Source organism: Poecilia mexicana, unplaced genomic scaffold, assembly GCF_051168715.1.
Source record: "Poecilia mexicana isolate PSO_F unplaced genomic scaffold, ASM5116871v1 scaffold_15, whole genome shotgun sequence".
Classification (NCBI taxonomy): domain Eukaryota; kingdom Metazoa; phylum Chordata; class Actinopteri; order Cyprinodontiformes; family Poeciliidae; genus Poecilia; species Poecilia mexicana.
Window position 1 is genome coordinate 2,204,571 of NW_028263384.1, and position 16,948 is coordinate 2,221,518.

Genomic DNA, 16,948 nt, shown 5'->3' on the forward strand with positions numbered 1-16,948 from the left:
AATATTCCTTAATATCCCCTCCCAGCATCCCTGGTTGTGGGTACTGCTAGCACAAGCCGTCGCGTTAGCTTGCGGTAAAAGTTGTACACCGGTTTTCAGATTTAAACTGGTTTTTCGCTCGAAATAAAATCAAACATGAACAGTTACTGTGAACATTTCTTCAACCCCAACCTATTAGAAGCTACAAATAAAAGTGAAACGAGCGCTCTCGTCAAACCTGAAGGCCTTCGTTGGTGCTAACAACTAGCTAGCTAGCGTCGACTAGTAATGGCGGCGGCTCCTGGCTAATCCAGCAGTCGGGGCGTCGTCTCTGCTCCACCGAAACCCCGACCACGAAGCACCAAAACTCTCAGATACAGACACCCCCGCTGTCCGCATGACACTTCTGACCTGGGAGGCTGAAAATAAAGAACCTGGCTGCTTCCCTCACCCCGGCCCCCTGATTGAACTTGCAGCTAGCAATACTTAGCTTGCCACAAAAATGAAAGAAATAGGAAAATGAAAACATCGCCATGCTTATTTTCAGTTACAAATGTACAATTTATATTTCTTAACTTTAGATTTTTAATAGACTCCGTTTTGTTCCCCAAAGTTCTCTGCTCATTTTAACAATGATACATTTAGGGTTATATATGCTTTTTATATGTATTGGTGAAGGTATGGATTTCTAACAGTGTATGTTTCTTTTTTATTTGGTGAAGTTTAAGATCCTGAGTTCATAGTAAGGTAATGCATCAAGGCCTGAGATGCAATAGGTTTGACCCACCAGACAGATTTTTTTCACCAATGCTAGATTAGAATTAGATTCAATTGTATTATATTTTTTAATTCTACAGTTTCTTTGGGGTTCTTAAAATCCCTCTGAAAGTGAAGAAATTCTATTTTGTTATCAGTATTTGTTTCTAGCATTAATCTGGTTTGCAGTAAATCTAAAAAGAAAGGGCTTCATGAGGATCTCTTGATATCTGAACTGCAGAACTGTGTTAAAAATTCAAAAAGCAACTACACATTAATTCAACTTTGAAATTGCACCAGTGCTTCCTGTTCAAGCTGGGGTTTTTATAGGTTAAACCTTTACTAATTTGAAATTACTCGATTTTTAAGTAAAACAGTTTTGCAAAATACAAGAACTCTGTAACTCTGTATTTTGTTTGAATTGTAGTCTGTTATTTTAAGTTCTTAGTTAATGATAAAAAACAATCTTGAAATGTTCAGAATTCAGACTCATTGCTTATTTGTTATTTTGTTTGTATAGAAGCAATTACATATTAAGCATGTATATTAAAAAAAAAAAAAAATCAAGCCGCTCTTATTGTTAAAGCCAGTGTGAGGCAGGTGTGTGGCTTATCTCATAAGTTTATTTGCAATATAAAAAATACTATTTTCTAACCCGTTAGGTTGCAGAAAGTTAATTTAACACACCAGTTCCAAAAATAAACTGTGATTGTGTTATATATGTCTACTATTATGAACTTAATGCGTACTTAATGCATTGGAGGCGAGACAGAAAAACATCCCACGTTGATCAGTTTTTGACAAATTACAACAAAAAGGTTCAAAACTTTTTAGGATTTTTATTTGTTTCATTTGATTTTCAAGCCTTTAGGCATCAATGCATTAGAAGTTTTGTTTACTGTATTTAAATTGTCATTGCAATTTCAATTTTACACAACATCCCAGTTTTCAAAGTACTGATTGGATGCAATATTTGGCAGGGTATTATTATTCAAAGTTCCATATATACATATTCATTGCTTCTCAGTGATTTATTTATTTAGTCAGTCAGATAGACTCTAACACCCCTATATACCCTTTTTTATTTTATTTTTTTGCTTTATGAGATTCTGGAAAGTGATGGAGGCATTGTTGTCAGGTTGATCAAAATCAATATTAATATCGCAATGTTTCAACAAAAATATAAGTGTGCAGCCTTAATAATGTCTAATCCCTAGGGCTAATGGAAATGAGTCATTTTGCCCCTTTGTCAGTTTTTGCCCCCATGTTACACCCAAGCATTGCCGTTTTGCCCCAACCTGACTCCATTTCATACTTTTAAGCAACATATTTTCTACCTAACTGTTGCATACCAATTAATTACTCCTGAAAGTTGAACATTTGGGTAAATTATGGAGATAAATATTTGCAAAAAAACAAAAGGCCTATATCCCACAATTTGTTCAAATGTAATTTGTCATGATAGACTTTATCTTCTATCCTTCTTTAACTGTTTCTATACTAGACTCTTATGAAATATAAGAGATGGTTCATGAGCAACCAAAGTATCAGCAGCTGTGCCTTTATTACTTTGTTAAGATCATAAATTTGTGCTGGAATAGGCTGGACCTGTCCCTCCATTTATGGACAAGAAGGATGCATTTGGAAGAGTCTTCGCTTTGACAAGCCAGTGTTTCCCCAACCTTGGTCCTCAAGGCACACTGCCCTGCATCTTTTAGGTGTTTACTTGCTTCAGCCCAGCTCATTCAATTGATGGATGATTTACAGGCATTTGCTGAACTGCAATTACCTGAATCAGGAGTATTAAAGCAGGCAGATAGTTAACATGCTGGTCAGTGTGCCTTGATGACCAGGTTGGGAAACACTGAATAGACCTTTGAAGGAAACAGATGCACCCTCTGACGGTCCTTCTTCTGACAAATATAATTGATCATTTATTAGCATTGCCAAACATAATGTTGTTACAGTAAACAGATTATAGAAAATTACATTAAACCCTTAAAATTCCCACAATTTGATCTGGAAGTGTGTAATGTGCTGCTAAAAATGCGAAGTTAAGAGTGCTTTCACTCCAAAAATGGTTTGGGCCAAATTTAATGGACCACAATTTTGTTTCCCCAGAACAAGATTATGTTTAATATTTAATAACCAAATTTCTTTAAGTTAATTCTTCTTTACAAAAATGAACATTTTAGATACCCAGAATAACATTAAATCCTTGTAGATAGAGGCAAATTATTTCTTAATTTAATTAAAATTCAGAAATTCTTAATTGGTCCCACAGGGAACATAAATGTTGTTGCAACGCAAATTAATTCAAGTTTCTTCAAAGAGTTGTTGTATTAACAGGAAACATTCCCATTTTAGATGTATGCAAATATATCTTACTTCAGATTGGAGTTAAAAGTACCAGCATTACTATTATGTTTGTTTTTTTTGTTTGTTTGTTTTTTTATTCAATATTAAAATGAATTGCCATACTCTATCATTCAGGGCATCTTTGTGTAATTGCACCCAAAACATGCAACAATTGTAATTGGATGACATTATTTCAAGTTGGTTTGGTCCACTTTCAAAAGTTTAGGGTTATTATGAACAAAACCAAATGTTTGGTTGCCACAGTGACTACGCCCCAGATTATCTTGATGTGAAATCACTTTTGATCATCAACTTGAAAAGCCAATGCAAGCTATTTCGGGTAGATGACTGCATTTCATACTCTAAAAAGTTGGATTTAAAATGACAAAAGCGACAAAAGTACAAAAAGATAAAATGACCCAGCTTCTCATCAAGTTATTTCCCAGCATTTAGTGATGAAACAAACTAATTTTCAGCAAAAATATGTAATTTGTATGAGCTACAGTCCAATAGTTTGTGTTATTCTGGTACATTCATGGAGATTTTTTCAAAAATATTTCCTTATGAGGCCTAACTAACTTATATCTTGCTTACACTAAAATAAAACAGTGCCATTACTAAAGTGTAGATCTTTTCACTCTGTTTTTGTGTTGTGGTTGGTGTGTGAGAGAGTGGTCGGTCTGTTTGGGAGGTCTGCCTGTATGTGGGTGGGTTTGTATGATAAACTGGAAGAGAAAGAGGCCAGTCATGTCTGATAGTTTCTGGGAGTACAGAGTGGAAGTTCAACAATCTGAAAGCTCATACTGTTTCACAACTTCACAGTTTGTCACACATCAGACCTGTTTCTGTTTTCATTTCCACCAAAAGTATAGAATTTGTAATCTTTTTGGGAAAAGTCCTAAAAAATTGTTCTGTATAGAAATGTTTTTTTTTAATGCATGGAGAGCGTTATAAGACAGTATGAGCAATCAGACATCTAGATTCAGCCTTTGATTACACCCTTCCTTTCCTGTCCTCCCTTCCTCCTTTTCTCTCTCTCTGAGTCATCATCTTCATATCTATCCTGACCTGACAAATCACAAGTCCTCTGAATATTTTTTTTCTCTTCTGAACTTTTGATCACATTTTCCTTCAGCTGTATAAAAACAACTTTGAATGTTTAACTACATCCCAAAAGCAGAAATTAAAAACTGGAACAATAATCTATGATTTAATCAGCTGCCATTTGGATTTACTCATCTAATGTTTAAAAATAATTCAAAAGCAATTTTATTTGATTTCTACATTTGGGAGAGTGCTCACTTAGAGTTATATTAACATATAAGAACACATTGGTTTGCTGTGGTGGTGCAGGGGTTAAGCACAACCCACATATGGAGGCCTTAGTCCTCAACGTGGCCATCGCAGGTTCGATTCCTGACCTGGCGACCTTTGCCGCATGTCTTCCCCTTCTCTCATTTCCCACTTTCCTGTCAATTAACTATCAAATAAAGGCAACTAGAGCCAATAAAACCTAAAAAAAAAAAAAAAACATTTCAGAACACAACTGTAGTACCCTTTGTTTGCATTAGTATCATCCCATCTTTAATTTTTTTTTTTTGCATATTTAACTTTATTGAAATTTGGCCGAAGTTTTGTTTGTTTAATTTTTGTCCTTCAGCCTCTGGTTCTGTTTACATGCCGTTTTGACTTGTACTGTTTTATCTTCCCCTGCCTTTATTAAAGTCTAGCTGTAACGCTCCACTTTTGACAGTGAATCTGTTGGCCTCCTCTTTGACACTAAGGCTACGTTCACACTGCAGTATGAAGTGACCCAATTCCAATTTTTTTCTTTTTTTGTGTGTATCTGATCTCTTCATGACAGTCAACATGGATCAGATTTTTTGATGCGACCCAGGTCACTTGGATATGTGGTGTTAAATCTGATGCGTATATGATCTTTTCAAATGTGACCTTAGTTTGTATGAAATAAGACACTGCTGGGCAGGTCGCGTTTAACAAAATAAACAACAAAAACAAATGATCTAATGTAGGTCTCTGCTAGTTGGACAGACATTAGAGCAGAGAGTGGATAGTGAAAATATGAGATAACCTGTAAAGAGAATAAAGAAATTTGAGTTGAAGCAGAAGTTTACTTTTCAGTGTGAGTGACCTAAAATATACTAGTAAATTCACCAAGGACTGGCTGAGAATTATGGGAGTCAAATTTCAGATTTTGATCTTATTGGATTCTGTGTTGTGAATTCTGATGCAAGAAACCACTGAGATATCCCTGAAGGTTAGATGTTATACTGATTATGTATAAGAAGCATCTCACTAACTGTGTTTCTATTACAAATTTGCTCAAAACTTTCAGTATTCTGCTAATGTTGAAAAAACACAATTTTGCAACAGTATTGTTTCCATTAAATAAGAAATGCATTTAAAATCTTGTGAATAAGTTTGTTCACGTGATACGTCATTAAGAAAACATGCTGCGCCATGATCTTTCAATTACTTCCTGTCGTCCTCTTCGTGATTTGCACCACTGGCAACATTGAAAGTTCATTAAACAGCAAAAAAATCCAGGGCCTTTATTAATATCCTCATTCAGAACAGGAATACTGTAAAAAATATTTAAACAAATTAACATTTTGTAATTTTTTTTTTTACCTATATCTGCATTTCAAATGCAGCCAGAAATGCTAAAAGATTTTTGCTTTAGAAACTTCCTTCCCAGCCCCATTTTTCACAATAGGACAATTGTTAAAGTAGTTGTGTTTACATTACAAATGTATGCAAAACAGTGTCTGTTTTCCGGTAATGTAATAAAAAGTAAAAAAAACAAAACACAATTTCGTAATTGCTATGTTTCCATCAAATAATATGCGCAATTAAAATCACAAGTGAATAAGTTTGTTCACGCAGAAAGTCATTAATAAACATTCCGTGCCTTCATCCTCCAACTACTTCCTGTCATCTTCTTTGTCGTTTCCGCCAGTGAAAAAATCTGGTTGCTGATCAAGTGACTCGTGATGCGAAAAAAGTGTTTGTGATATAAACCCATTTCGGTACAGCCAAAAAAACCACCTCATTTTAGCACCAAAACTTTATCAAAAACACAATTTTTTTTTTCAAAATTACAGTGTTTTTATTATGCAAATTTATTTTCGAGATATCAATTTGAACATTAATGTGGTCAATGGAAACGTGTGGACTTAGTTGGAACTCTTGGTTGTTATGTTCTTGCTTTGCATGAAGATGCCCTAGGCTGCTGATATTATGAACACAAGCAGGTCTTTCTGCTTCTTTTCAGGAACACTTCCTAAAGGTTTCCTCCAGAAAACTTGCTAAGCCCAGTGGTTGGGTGCCAGAGCAGTCATTCATTCAGCAGCCCGTCATGTTTTTGAGTTACATTTTTTTTTTTAAATTGACAGGAAATTTTTAAAATATCACTTCATAATTATGTATTATTGAAAACTTGGAAGATTAATACCTGAACACCAACTATAAGTCTTAAAAAATTCAAGTTTTATAAAGACTTAAATAAATAAGCAATGCTCAGCCTGGTGAGGGCACAAGTAAAGCCTAGTGGCCTGCCAGGCTTATAATACGCTGGGGGAAACCCTGACTTCCCTACGAAATGGAAAAAGAACCGTTCGATAGTACTTTTTGGGCTCAGCCACATATGATAATCGGCCATCAATGCGTCAAGAGCATCAACAATACCCATGAACGTGTTGTGCAAACTTATAATGCCTGGACATTTCATTGTAATGTTCTGTTTCAACATTTTTGTCCCAAACGTTGTGCTGATAGTGATTACCCCGCTACTGTCAGACCATTTCACTGCTCTTGAGACAAAATTGTTTAGTAAAAGATGCTGATAGTCTTGGATAAGAAGGAGAATGCCTTACTCCTCTGTCTGTTGTACCAGAATCCTCTCCTTGGGATTCACGGCTTAAAACTACCAAGAGTGCATATTCGTAAGTATCCCATTAATGCCAGTTGAAGCATTCAACTTTCACTGGAACTAAGGGGCCAAGCCCAGCTTCTGAAAAACAACCCCTCACCATATTTCTCCCTTCACCAAACTTTACACTTGGCACAATGCAGTCAGACAAGTACCGTTCTCCTGGCAATCGCCAAACTCAGACTCATTGGATTGCCGGACGGAGAAGCTTGATTTGTCATTCCAGAGAACGCGCCTCCACTGCTCTAGTGTCCAGTGGCAACATGCTTCACACCACTGCATCTGAAGCTTTGCACTGGTGATGTATGGGTTGGATGCAGCTGCTCCATCATGGAGAACCCATTCCATGAAGCTCTATGTACTGTTCTTGAGTGAATCTGAAAGCCACATAAAGTCTTCAGAAAGTTGCCAACCTCTTCACACTATGCGCTTCAGCATCTGCTGAACACGCTCTATCAGCTTACGTTGCTGTCGTTACCAAACACTTCCATTTTCTAAGATGACAGCTGACTGTGGAATATTTAGGAACAAAAACATTTCATGACTGGATTTGTTGCGCAGATGTCATCCTATCACAGTTCCACACTGGAATTCACTGAGCTCCTCAGAGCGAGCCATTCTTTTACAAATGTTTGTAAAAACAGTCTGCATGACTAAGTGCTTCATTTTATACACCTGTGGCCATGGACGTGATCGGAACACCTGATTCCAGTGATTTGGATGGGTGAGCAAGCAATCTTCTTAGTTTGGTATTTGCTTCACAGCAGAACCATAAATGCCTTACATAAGCTTAAGACTCCTATTTTGAAATAAGAAAGGAAGTAGCTCTTGAGTATTATTTAATTTTAATCTTTATTTAAGAACAAATTCATATTTACAAGAACGACCAGGCAGGGAAGATAGGAAGATCAAGTAAAACACTACAGTAAATAACAAATATTAGCAACACTGTTGATGTCATAAAACAATAAAAACAATACAAGTTCCACTGTGGGAACATCAACTAATAAAGACTTAACAGACAGCTGTTTTAGAAAAGTGATAAAGAAATTTTCCCCACTGTTTAATCTGTTGGGTGGGACCATTTTCAGTTAAAACAAAAGAGAAAAGGTTGACACTCTGAGACAAGATACAAAAAAAATCATGAACGCTAATTAGCCCCTACCGCTATGATAGAAGCTTACTATCAACATTGAACAAAAAATCCAGAATGCATAGTTCTCATTTGACATCACATTTCCATGAACTTTGTAGCTGATAGCCATCTTTGCACAGGCATTTGCTATGGAGTTGCAATGACAACAATAAATAGACCACAAGCTTAGAACTAACTCTTGCCTTGTTCCTATCTAACTTACAAACAATATAAGTGCATTACAACTATTACTTGATCACAATTTTTGATTATCTTAGTATTACACAGAGGTGGGTAGATTAAATATCAGTGATCTTTACTATAATACTGCTGAACTAGCTAAGATGGACAAGTAGCCTATAGTGTATGTTGCTATATGTCCTTACTCTGCCAGTCATCAGAACCTTATTATTCACATGAAGAGTTCGTACGTCCTTTACAAATCTGTTGAAACATTGATTGTGAGTCGATAGATTTCAGGCTGCGAAGTTCCTTCATGTTGTATGCACTCGTGTTGCTCACTAGGTAGTTAACTATATCCTAGTAGATCGGCGGCAGCTTGTTGATATCGTCTGACATGTTTCCATTCTCCGTCACATCCACGTCAATCCCGACAGCAACAATTTTGTTTATGTATCTTACTTTCGCACATTGGTGAAGACTGTCCACATATTTTCTTTTTGTTGGTCTCAAAGCCATGGGTCCGCTATCCATTGCGCATGCGCTTACCTATTAAGAGGGTCCAGATCACTTCCAGTTCAGACTTGAGGGAACTGTGTTTTGATCCTTTCATGTTCATAACCTACAGTACTAAAACTGATAAAATCTGATCTGAACCTAATAATTCTACACAGAACAATTACAGATTCATGCTGCTTATATCTTATTTATGGAGATCAAAAAATGGAGAGTATTTGTAATTCCTTTTTTTTGTCATTATGACCACTAACTCAAAAATTAGTTGTGCTAATGCTAACGCATTAATTGTAAATATTAGCCTTGCTAATGCTAAAGTGCTATATCAGCATAGTATTTAATGGAAGCTAACACTAAAGTGCAACCTTCAAAGACGTTGATACCTGCCATTAGTTTGGCCATTACCTGCCACACAAGTCTCCTCCACTCTCATCTCTCTTTAGTGCTGTGTCTGAGATTTCTCTGGTAGAATGTTAGCCTGGCCAGTCAACAAATACAAGGAGGTGTTATGAATGAAGACATTGATTTTCTGTGCTGTTTTAGAATTGTAGGGTTGTAGTTTTAGCAATGGCAGTGGAATTGGGGAAAGAGGCCGTTCACTCCATGCTGACCACGCTTATAAATATTGAGAGATTAAAGTCAGACCAAGAGGAAATTTTAAGACGTTTTATTGCTCTGCAATTTTTGCAGTGGATCAAAAACAATAGTTGTTTACAGTGCATGCAATTTCTGGTAAGCTGCTTAGCATAGCTGATGTATTTTGGCTAACAGCCAAGTGTTAGTGACTGGGTAAAATCCGATCCAATCAGTTAAAACTTTGAGTTCATTCCTTCAGCAAGCAATTATTTCTCAATAGACCCTCTGCACGAAGCAAAGCATAGAACAAGTGGGTAGTTTTTACCATGCTAACCCACCTTGTGTCAATGACAAAACCCATACCACAACATGGTATCAACCTCAACAGATGTAATTTTCATTCTTGTCGAAATCATTAACTAACCAGGAGTGGCCAGCTTAGCCCAATGAGAGAAAAGAATAAAATTTAGAGATTTTTAGGCTTTTTTTAAATTTTTTTTTTAGCTTTTCTATAATGGAGTTTCTCCTGAATTGTACTTTGTTATAAGCCATTAGCTATTCTCATTAGATATAGAATAGCTAAATGCCTAGTTCTACACCTTTGGGTGAATAGTTTTTACCCTGCAACGCCATCTAGAGATGGAACTGAAAAGACCGAACCTAATTTGTAAAATGACATTCTTCAGATACACCTCAATCAGTTTTTCTTTAACACCAAGAGCCTTTACAGAGGACTACGTCTTAAAGGAGAAGGGATTAAAATCTGCAATAATGAAACCATGACACTTTAAATTCAAGAATACTTCCTTATCAGTTACTAAGCGACAGTCATGACGCAGAAACACTACAGGTGCCCAACGTTGTTTTTCCCTACCGGTGTGAGACGCTGCCGCTGCTGACTGGAGTGCCAGCCGTATTTCAGGGCTTTCCTCACCCTCAACATGGATGTGATATTTTCACCGTCTGTGTGTGTAGGTGGGGATTATACACTCTGTTACTTTTAAGACGGTGTGCTTCACAAGTGTTAATGTGATAAATGTTGGCACAGCATGTCTTTTTTTCCTTTTCTTTTTTTATGCGCAATGTTGAAAATGATTGCCGGAAGGGATATCCTTGTTTAAGTTCTCAGATGTATAAAGAGCAGTGTTTTATTTTTATTTTTTTAAACTTCTGTTGTGTGTTTTTTATGTTTGTAAAAGTGTGTGTGTATGTGGACTTGCTATAGTTATGAAGCAGTTTGCTCAGGTGGACTTTTTTGTTTTGATTTTTTTTTCTCTTCTTCTCTCCGTTCCAATGCTTCCCCCTTCTCCTATGCAGCAAGGACAAGTTTGGAAGGTTTGCACAATTTATCACCTTCCACTGATAAAACCCCGTCCTCCTCCCTTTTCACCCTTCCTCTACTGCCTCCTCTTTCTCCCTTCCCTCCACGTCCTCCTGGCTACCCGTACTGATCTGTTGGTTCCCTCCTTCGTACCTCACTCCTCTTCATGTTTGAGTCTGTAATGTTGAGAGTAAGGCCTGAGCTCCATTCACTGTCAAGTGTATCGTCCACTGATGCCGATTCTTTTCTGTTCCTCATTTTTTTACATATTTTATTTCAGCCCTATTCGACAGCGTAACCTATTTCAGTTCAAGTTGTGTCCAACAGTTAGATCATATGTGATTATCTAAATATTTAATATTTCAGTTTGATTATGTGAGATAGGAATATATTATCCTAAATGTAAGAAATTTATCACATCGTAACTTATCGTGATAATTTCTTGTCAAGATAAGAATTTTGATTTATTGTTGCCACAATGAATTGCATCTTTCCTGCCAACAGCCTTCACCATCTTCAATAACTCTTTGAAGAATTAATGAGTTACAACAACATTTAATTTTCCTTTGGGGTTAATAAAATATTATTGAATTGAATTGATGATGTTTCAATTCCTCAAAACTATCTGTATTGTCATAATTTTTTGTTTTACTATTTACTCACTATTTATTCAGAGCATCAGTAAATACCAATAGATTTGAAATTATGATTAAAACCATTTATTGTGTCCAGTTCAGTGATAAAAATCAGACTTTTTTGTGTGACTGGTGTCCTAAAGAAACGCATTAGAATGGATATGTTTTTCAGTTTGTTTGTGGGGCACTGATTGTGCCACCCTTAACAGAGTTAATCTAACACAAAGCTACTAAAAGAATGTAGCCGTGTGCTGATTGCAGTTTTTTGGCCAATCTCCAATTACTGATCTTTAAAATTCCTGACCTGCCGATTCGAATTTTGGCCGATACAGATTTTTTTGTATGAAATGTCGCCAAATATAGTAAAAAAATCGAGTTGGCAATAGTGGGGTGACTATTGTAAACTGTAAAGATGCAGGCATGACCTGGTGGGCCGGTCTGTCAGTCAAACCTCTCTCACAGGAGAGCAGAAGAGGACAGTGGTTGAGTTTTTGTTGAGGTAGGTAAGATCAGCTTCACATGTGTGGGTCAATCATCGATCTCCCAAAATTAAGGAAATTGGCACAGATAAATCGATGCACCCTTACTAGAATGTATTAATCATAACTTCTTGTGACATTTTCATACTGTATATTTTACACCCAATCTGTATTCAAGCAAAAATACCATAACACAGATCCGTTGGTATATGGCAAAAAAACAAAAAAAAAACAACAATTGCTTGTGTTTGTAGCAAACGTCCAGATGAAGGTCTGGATGTTTTGCTAAAAGTATATTTTGAAATCTTCATGTTCACTGTGGTTTGGAGTAGGGATACACCGATTCACTTTCTTCACTTCTGATACGGATGTCTGAGGTTTAGTATTGGGCGATATCAAGCCGATATAGAAAAACAGTGCTGAATTGACTGAAACGTTTCTTTTCTTAAAAACAAAAAAATAAAAGACGTAAATCTACTGAATTAGAAATTTATTTCATAGCTTTGCACCAGTACAGCACATTTAAATACACCAAAGTCTTCACAGTCTTGGTCAAACATGTAAAAACAACACAACTTTAATTTGTTCAGTCAGTGCAATTAGGAGAGTAACAACATTGATTAAAAATAGGAAATTTTTTATTGTATTTAAATATCGTTGAATTGCTTTAATTTGTTGCATAAAGCAACAATTAATTTCTTTTGTTACTAGAATAGTACTACATATTGATTATTTGTTATAATATTAAAGTTCCATACATATTTTACTAGGCAAGGAAAGCGGGTAATGGCATTCTTTTGAAATTATTTATTTTGTTTTTAAACTACAGCAAACCTTGATACCGGTAACCAGCCTATACCGTTATAGTGTAGACGGGTTTACACCCACCTTTTAGCCTTTTGCTTTCTCACTGGGGCGAGAAGTCAAAATGTAAACACAAGGAAAATTGGCACCATATAAAAATGTTATTTTAGAGGGACAACAGCAAAACAGAAATTCATTGCTTTTTCTAAACTGTAAAAGTCAGTATCATATTTAACCATGGTACACAAACATCTTTCAGTCCCTTTACTTTCAAAATTATTTGGTTCTTTGTGAAATCAAAGTTGGAAAAAAATCCCCAAACACCTCCCTCCCTGGAAGCCAATGTTTCTTCCCAATTACAGTGACAAATTTTTCAATGAGTCAATTATTCTTAATTCTTATTTTTCAAACTAAAATATTATTTTTTTGATATTTCATAAAATGGAAAATAAACACTTGACACTAAGATTATAAATATATATGAAAAATGTAGATGAATAAAAAGTCAAGCAATAAGGTCAAAGAATTAAAAATGTCAAATATAAAAGGATCAAGATTGAAATAAACAACAGTGGGTCTCCGAAAATAAAAATGTCAGTTTTAAATATTTTTTGTTTGAATTTTCAATCAAACACAGTGTCAGCCTTTGAAAGCATGGATGGCTCAGTTTGGATTAATCAGACTCTTTATTGACCATGTTTGATTTGAAATATAAAAGATGAAGCCCTGAAAATTTATCAAAATTGATATGGAGAGATTATTATTTTTGACATTGAGGTAACTCTACTCTAAAGATAATAATAATAAAAAAGTTGGTTGGAAAGACAAGACTTTTTCACACAGGATTACAAAACGGTAAGCAGATAAAAACATAAGCAAAACCCCTTTATTTTACAAAATTTGATTTAAAAAAAAAGTTTGGCTTAGAACAAGTAGAGTAATGCCTCTCAAGTGGTTGAGTTTCTAATGAGAAGAGACCGTCCATTCTTCAGAGCTGTTATTGTTCTTTTCTTTTCCAGCGGTTAATCTGACTTAGTGAAAATGAGAGGTCCTGTCCTGTGAGAAACGACAGACGAAAATGAATTCACCTCAGGGAGGAAGTGGTTTGCGGCAGACTCATAAACCGCATCTAGTAATTAGCAGACTTAATTACTTTTCAGATGTATGAAGTCTTTCCTGGCTTTTCTGCTGTGCGTTCTGAGGTTCCCTGGCATGTGTCTGTCGGTGTATGGACCCCTTGAGAGCCTCGGCTGTTATTTGGTAGCTGGAGTGTTAAATTGACGGTAGAGGCCAGAATCAGATCCATTCTAGTATCCAGGAAACTGCCCCCTTATTTTTTTTTCTTATCCAATAATGCTTTTTTTTTTATCTTCCTCCCATCTCATGTCCCTTCATTCACTGCAACCCTCTTTGCATCCATTTCTTCACTCCTAACTCAAACTCAGTTAGCTAACTTATTACTCCAGCTTTCACTAGCACTAATGGCTGCAGCCACACCATTTAAATGCTAAATGACTCCTATATTCCTGAAACAAAATCTGTTACATAATTATGTCAAATCAATTGAGAAACTATTATGTGATATAGTTTGATTGCACATGCACTATTATAAGTAAACAACAAAAAAAGATATTTCATTGAGGCTTTGCACCATACCTTGAGATTTGAAAAATTGACACTCTTGGTCTCCATGTTCACCGCCATTCAAATAAATTCCATTTTGACAAAATGTTGCTTATAGTTTCTGCTCCAAATTTGATAAACATTGCTACTCTACATGCGTGTCAGCACTCCCTTTATGTCGGTGAGTAATCTTCTGTTTGTGTTTAACAGTGAATGGAAGCAGTTGGAAGTCTCACGTGGCTACATGCTATTAGACTATAAGCTACTTTTGAAGTTTTTTGCTGTATTACAGAAATGCAACTGTCAAAATATTATTTCGTTAACAGCGTTTCACACAACAGATGATGTCATCACAGCACATTATTAAAATTAATTGCTTCCAGGTGATGCTGCACATGTGGTTGCTGCAAGGGAAGTCAAAATATTCACTGTGGGTCATTCATTTGGTCCAAACACTACTGAAGATTATCACTGAGTTTGAAAGTGCATGAGCAAAGTTTGGAAAGAGGGCCGTTTTTATTTCAGTGCATTTCTGAGATACAGGATAGGTAAATGTAACAACCAAAGTAAAACCTTAGAAGCTGCTCAGAAAAATATGTGGCCACCTTCCTGATCTGGCTCCTGACTGATTGAGATGTATTTGGAAACAGTGGCATGAACTACTTATCACTGAGCCTTGGCTTGTTCCCTCCCTTTAAGCCTAGGTTTCTATTGTTTCATAATTACAAGTATTTAGAACAAGGGAAACTGTTTTTGGTGATTGAGGAGAAATCTGCCCTCCCCCTTGGACTATATATGAAACTCACCAACATTTAGGGGTTTTTTTACACCTCATACTCTGGTATATTTGGTTGGATTGTGGACCAGAATTGCAACATTTGCTCCATTTTGAGTTGGCATGGTTCGCTTTAACACTGCACTGTGTCAAACAAACAAAACCCGTTGAAAAATCTGTTCCCCGTTCGTCTGTATTGGCGCTGTACCAAGAACCACTGAAGGAAATGACACGAAAAAAGACGCTGAGCATAACTTTCTTCTTCACAAAATATAAACAAAAATTTAGTGCCATCAGATTTTAGTGATTGGTTCTAGTGCTGGACTTGCGCGTTTGTTTTGGTTGTATTTATCCAGAATGCCCTGCGCTTTTGCCTGCCTCCTGCTTTTGGAATTGTCTCCAGTCAATATCTATATGCTTATTCGTGTACCAATATGTCACAGATATGGATAACTTATTAAAAGGAAGTAGGCCTAGCACAGTTGACACACAATAAAACTAAAATTTTAGATTCATTGTTGAAGCTTTCACAGCATTAGATCATTTAACAGTGGCTAAAACGCCCAAATTTTACTCCCAACTGGTCAATGTTTAATTCTTCGTTTGAAATTTTTTTTGTGTATTTCTGTGTCAAGACAGTAGGCTATTCAAGGTATATAAAAACCAAAAACTCTGCAAATAACAGCAGAAATGTTATTTAAAATGAATACTTATTATATCCAGAATCTAAAGACTCTTTGAGTTTGTTGGGAGCAGTGCACGAAGGATCTACTTTAATGCTCCTTTGTGCACTTCGGATGCATCAATTTGTCAATAAATTAGCTACATGAGAAACATGAACAGCATTTAAAACATTTTTATTTACCATTTTAAATTTCATTTAATGGTTATGTAAAAGTGGTTTCAGGTGTTGTAGATAACAGTACACATTCTTTACCTAATCTTGCTAGCATTTTAGCTTTAAAATGGATCAATGACAACATCCAAATGTAAAATGATGCATTTTAGTTGGTTTAAAGTCAAATTCTGTTGTCATTCTTTTTTTTTTTCTTTTTTTTTAACACTGATTTTCCATGAGTGTCCCCCTGCCTACGTCCAGATCTGTTCCTGTGCAGTATTTATTCTAATATTATTAGAAGCTTTATTTTCAGTAGGCACTTTTCAGTTTGTTTGTGCAGACCTGTGTTGCAAATTGCTGAGGGAGCTAGTGGAAAATTGTGTGATCTGTGGTTAGATTGTTTTTGTTTTTAATAATGACTTGTGTTGTAACTGTGACCTGATGCAATATGAACTGAAGTCCAGGCTCATATTGTGGTCTTGTGTCTGGGCTGTGGGTATTTTTAGCTGTCAGCACAGGTGTAGTTTTAGTTTTCCACTTTAATTTGTGTACTGGCTTAATTTTTTTCTAAATAAATATTTTCAGGCTTCATCCAGTAAGAAACATTAAGATGGCGGCCTCTGTCTCGGGTGTATGCATGTGCCATATTTTCATCATTCAATACTACAATACCTCTATAATGCATGAACGCTGTTGCTTCCCCCTGGGTCGAGCAAATACTGCTACACTTCTACAGGAATGAATGATACGCTTCCGCTCTGCAAAAAATTCTGCTCATCTTGATACAGATGACATGGAGCACTAAAACAAAATCCACTTCTTTCTTTTTACTTACTTTTTTCTTCTCTGTACATTGCTTCTCACCTATTTCATGTCAACTCTGTCTGTATATCACCACCCGTCACATAGTTGCATTAACCACTCAGACACACTTTGAATCAGAAACGCTCTCCTCTGGAGCTCCTTCAGTGGTTCTCACCATTTTTATGGCTAATTCTTTTGGATTTATTTATTTTTCTGC

General features: G+C 36.0%; 1 protein-coding gene across 2 annotated transcripts in view; it reads left to right on the forward strand.

The window, feature by feature from the left end:
* The window catches only part of nckap1 (NCK-associated protein 1), a 52,781-nt gene that overhangs the window by 555 nt on the left and 35,278 nt on the right, over nucleotides 1-16,948 (forward strand). The window lies entirely within an intron of this gene.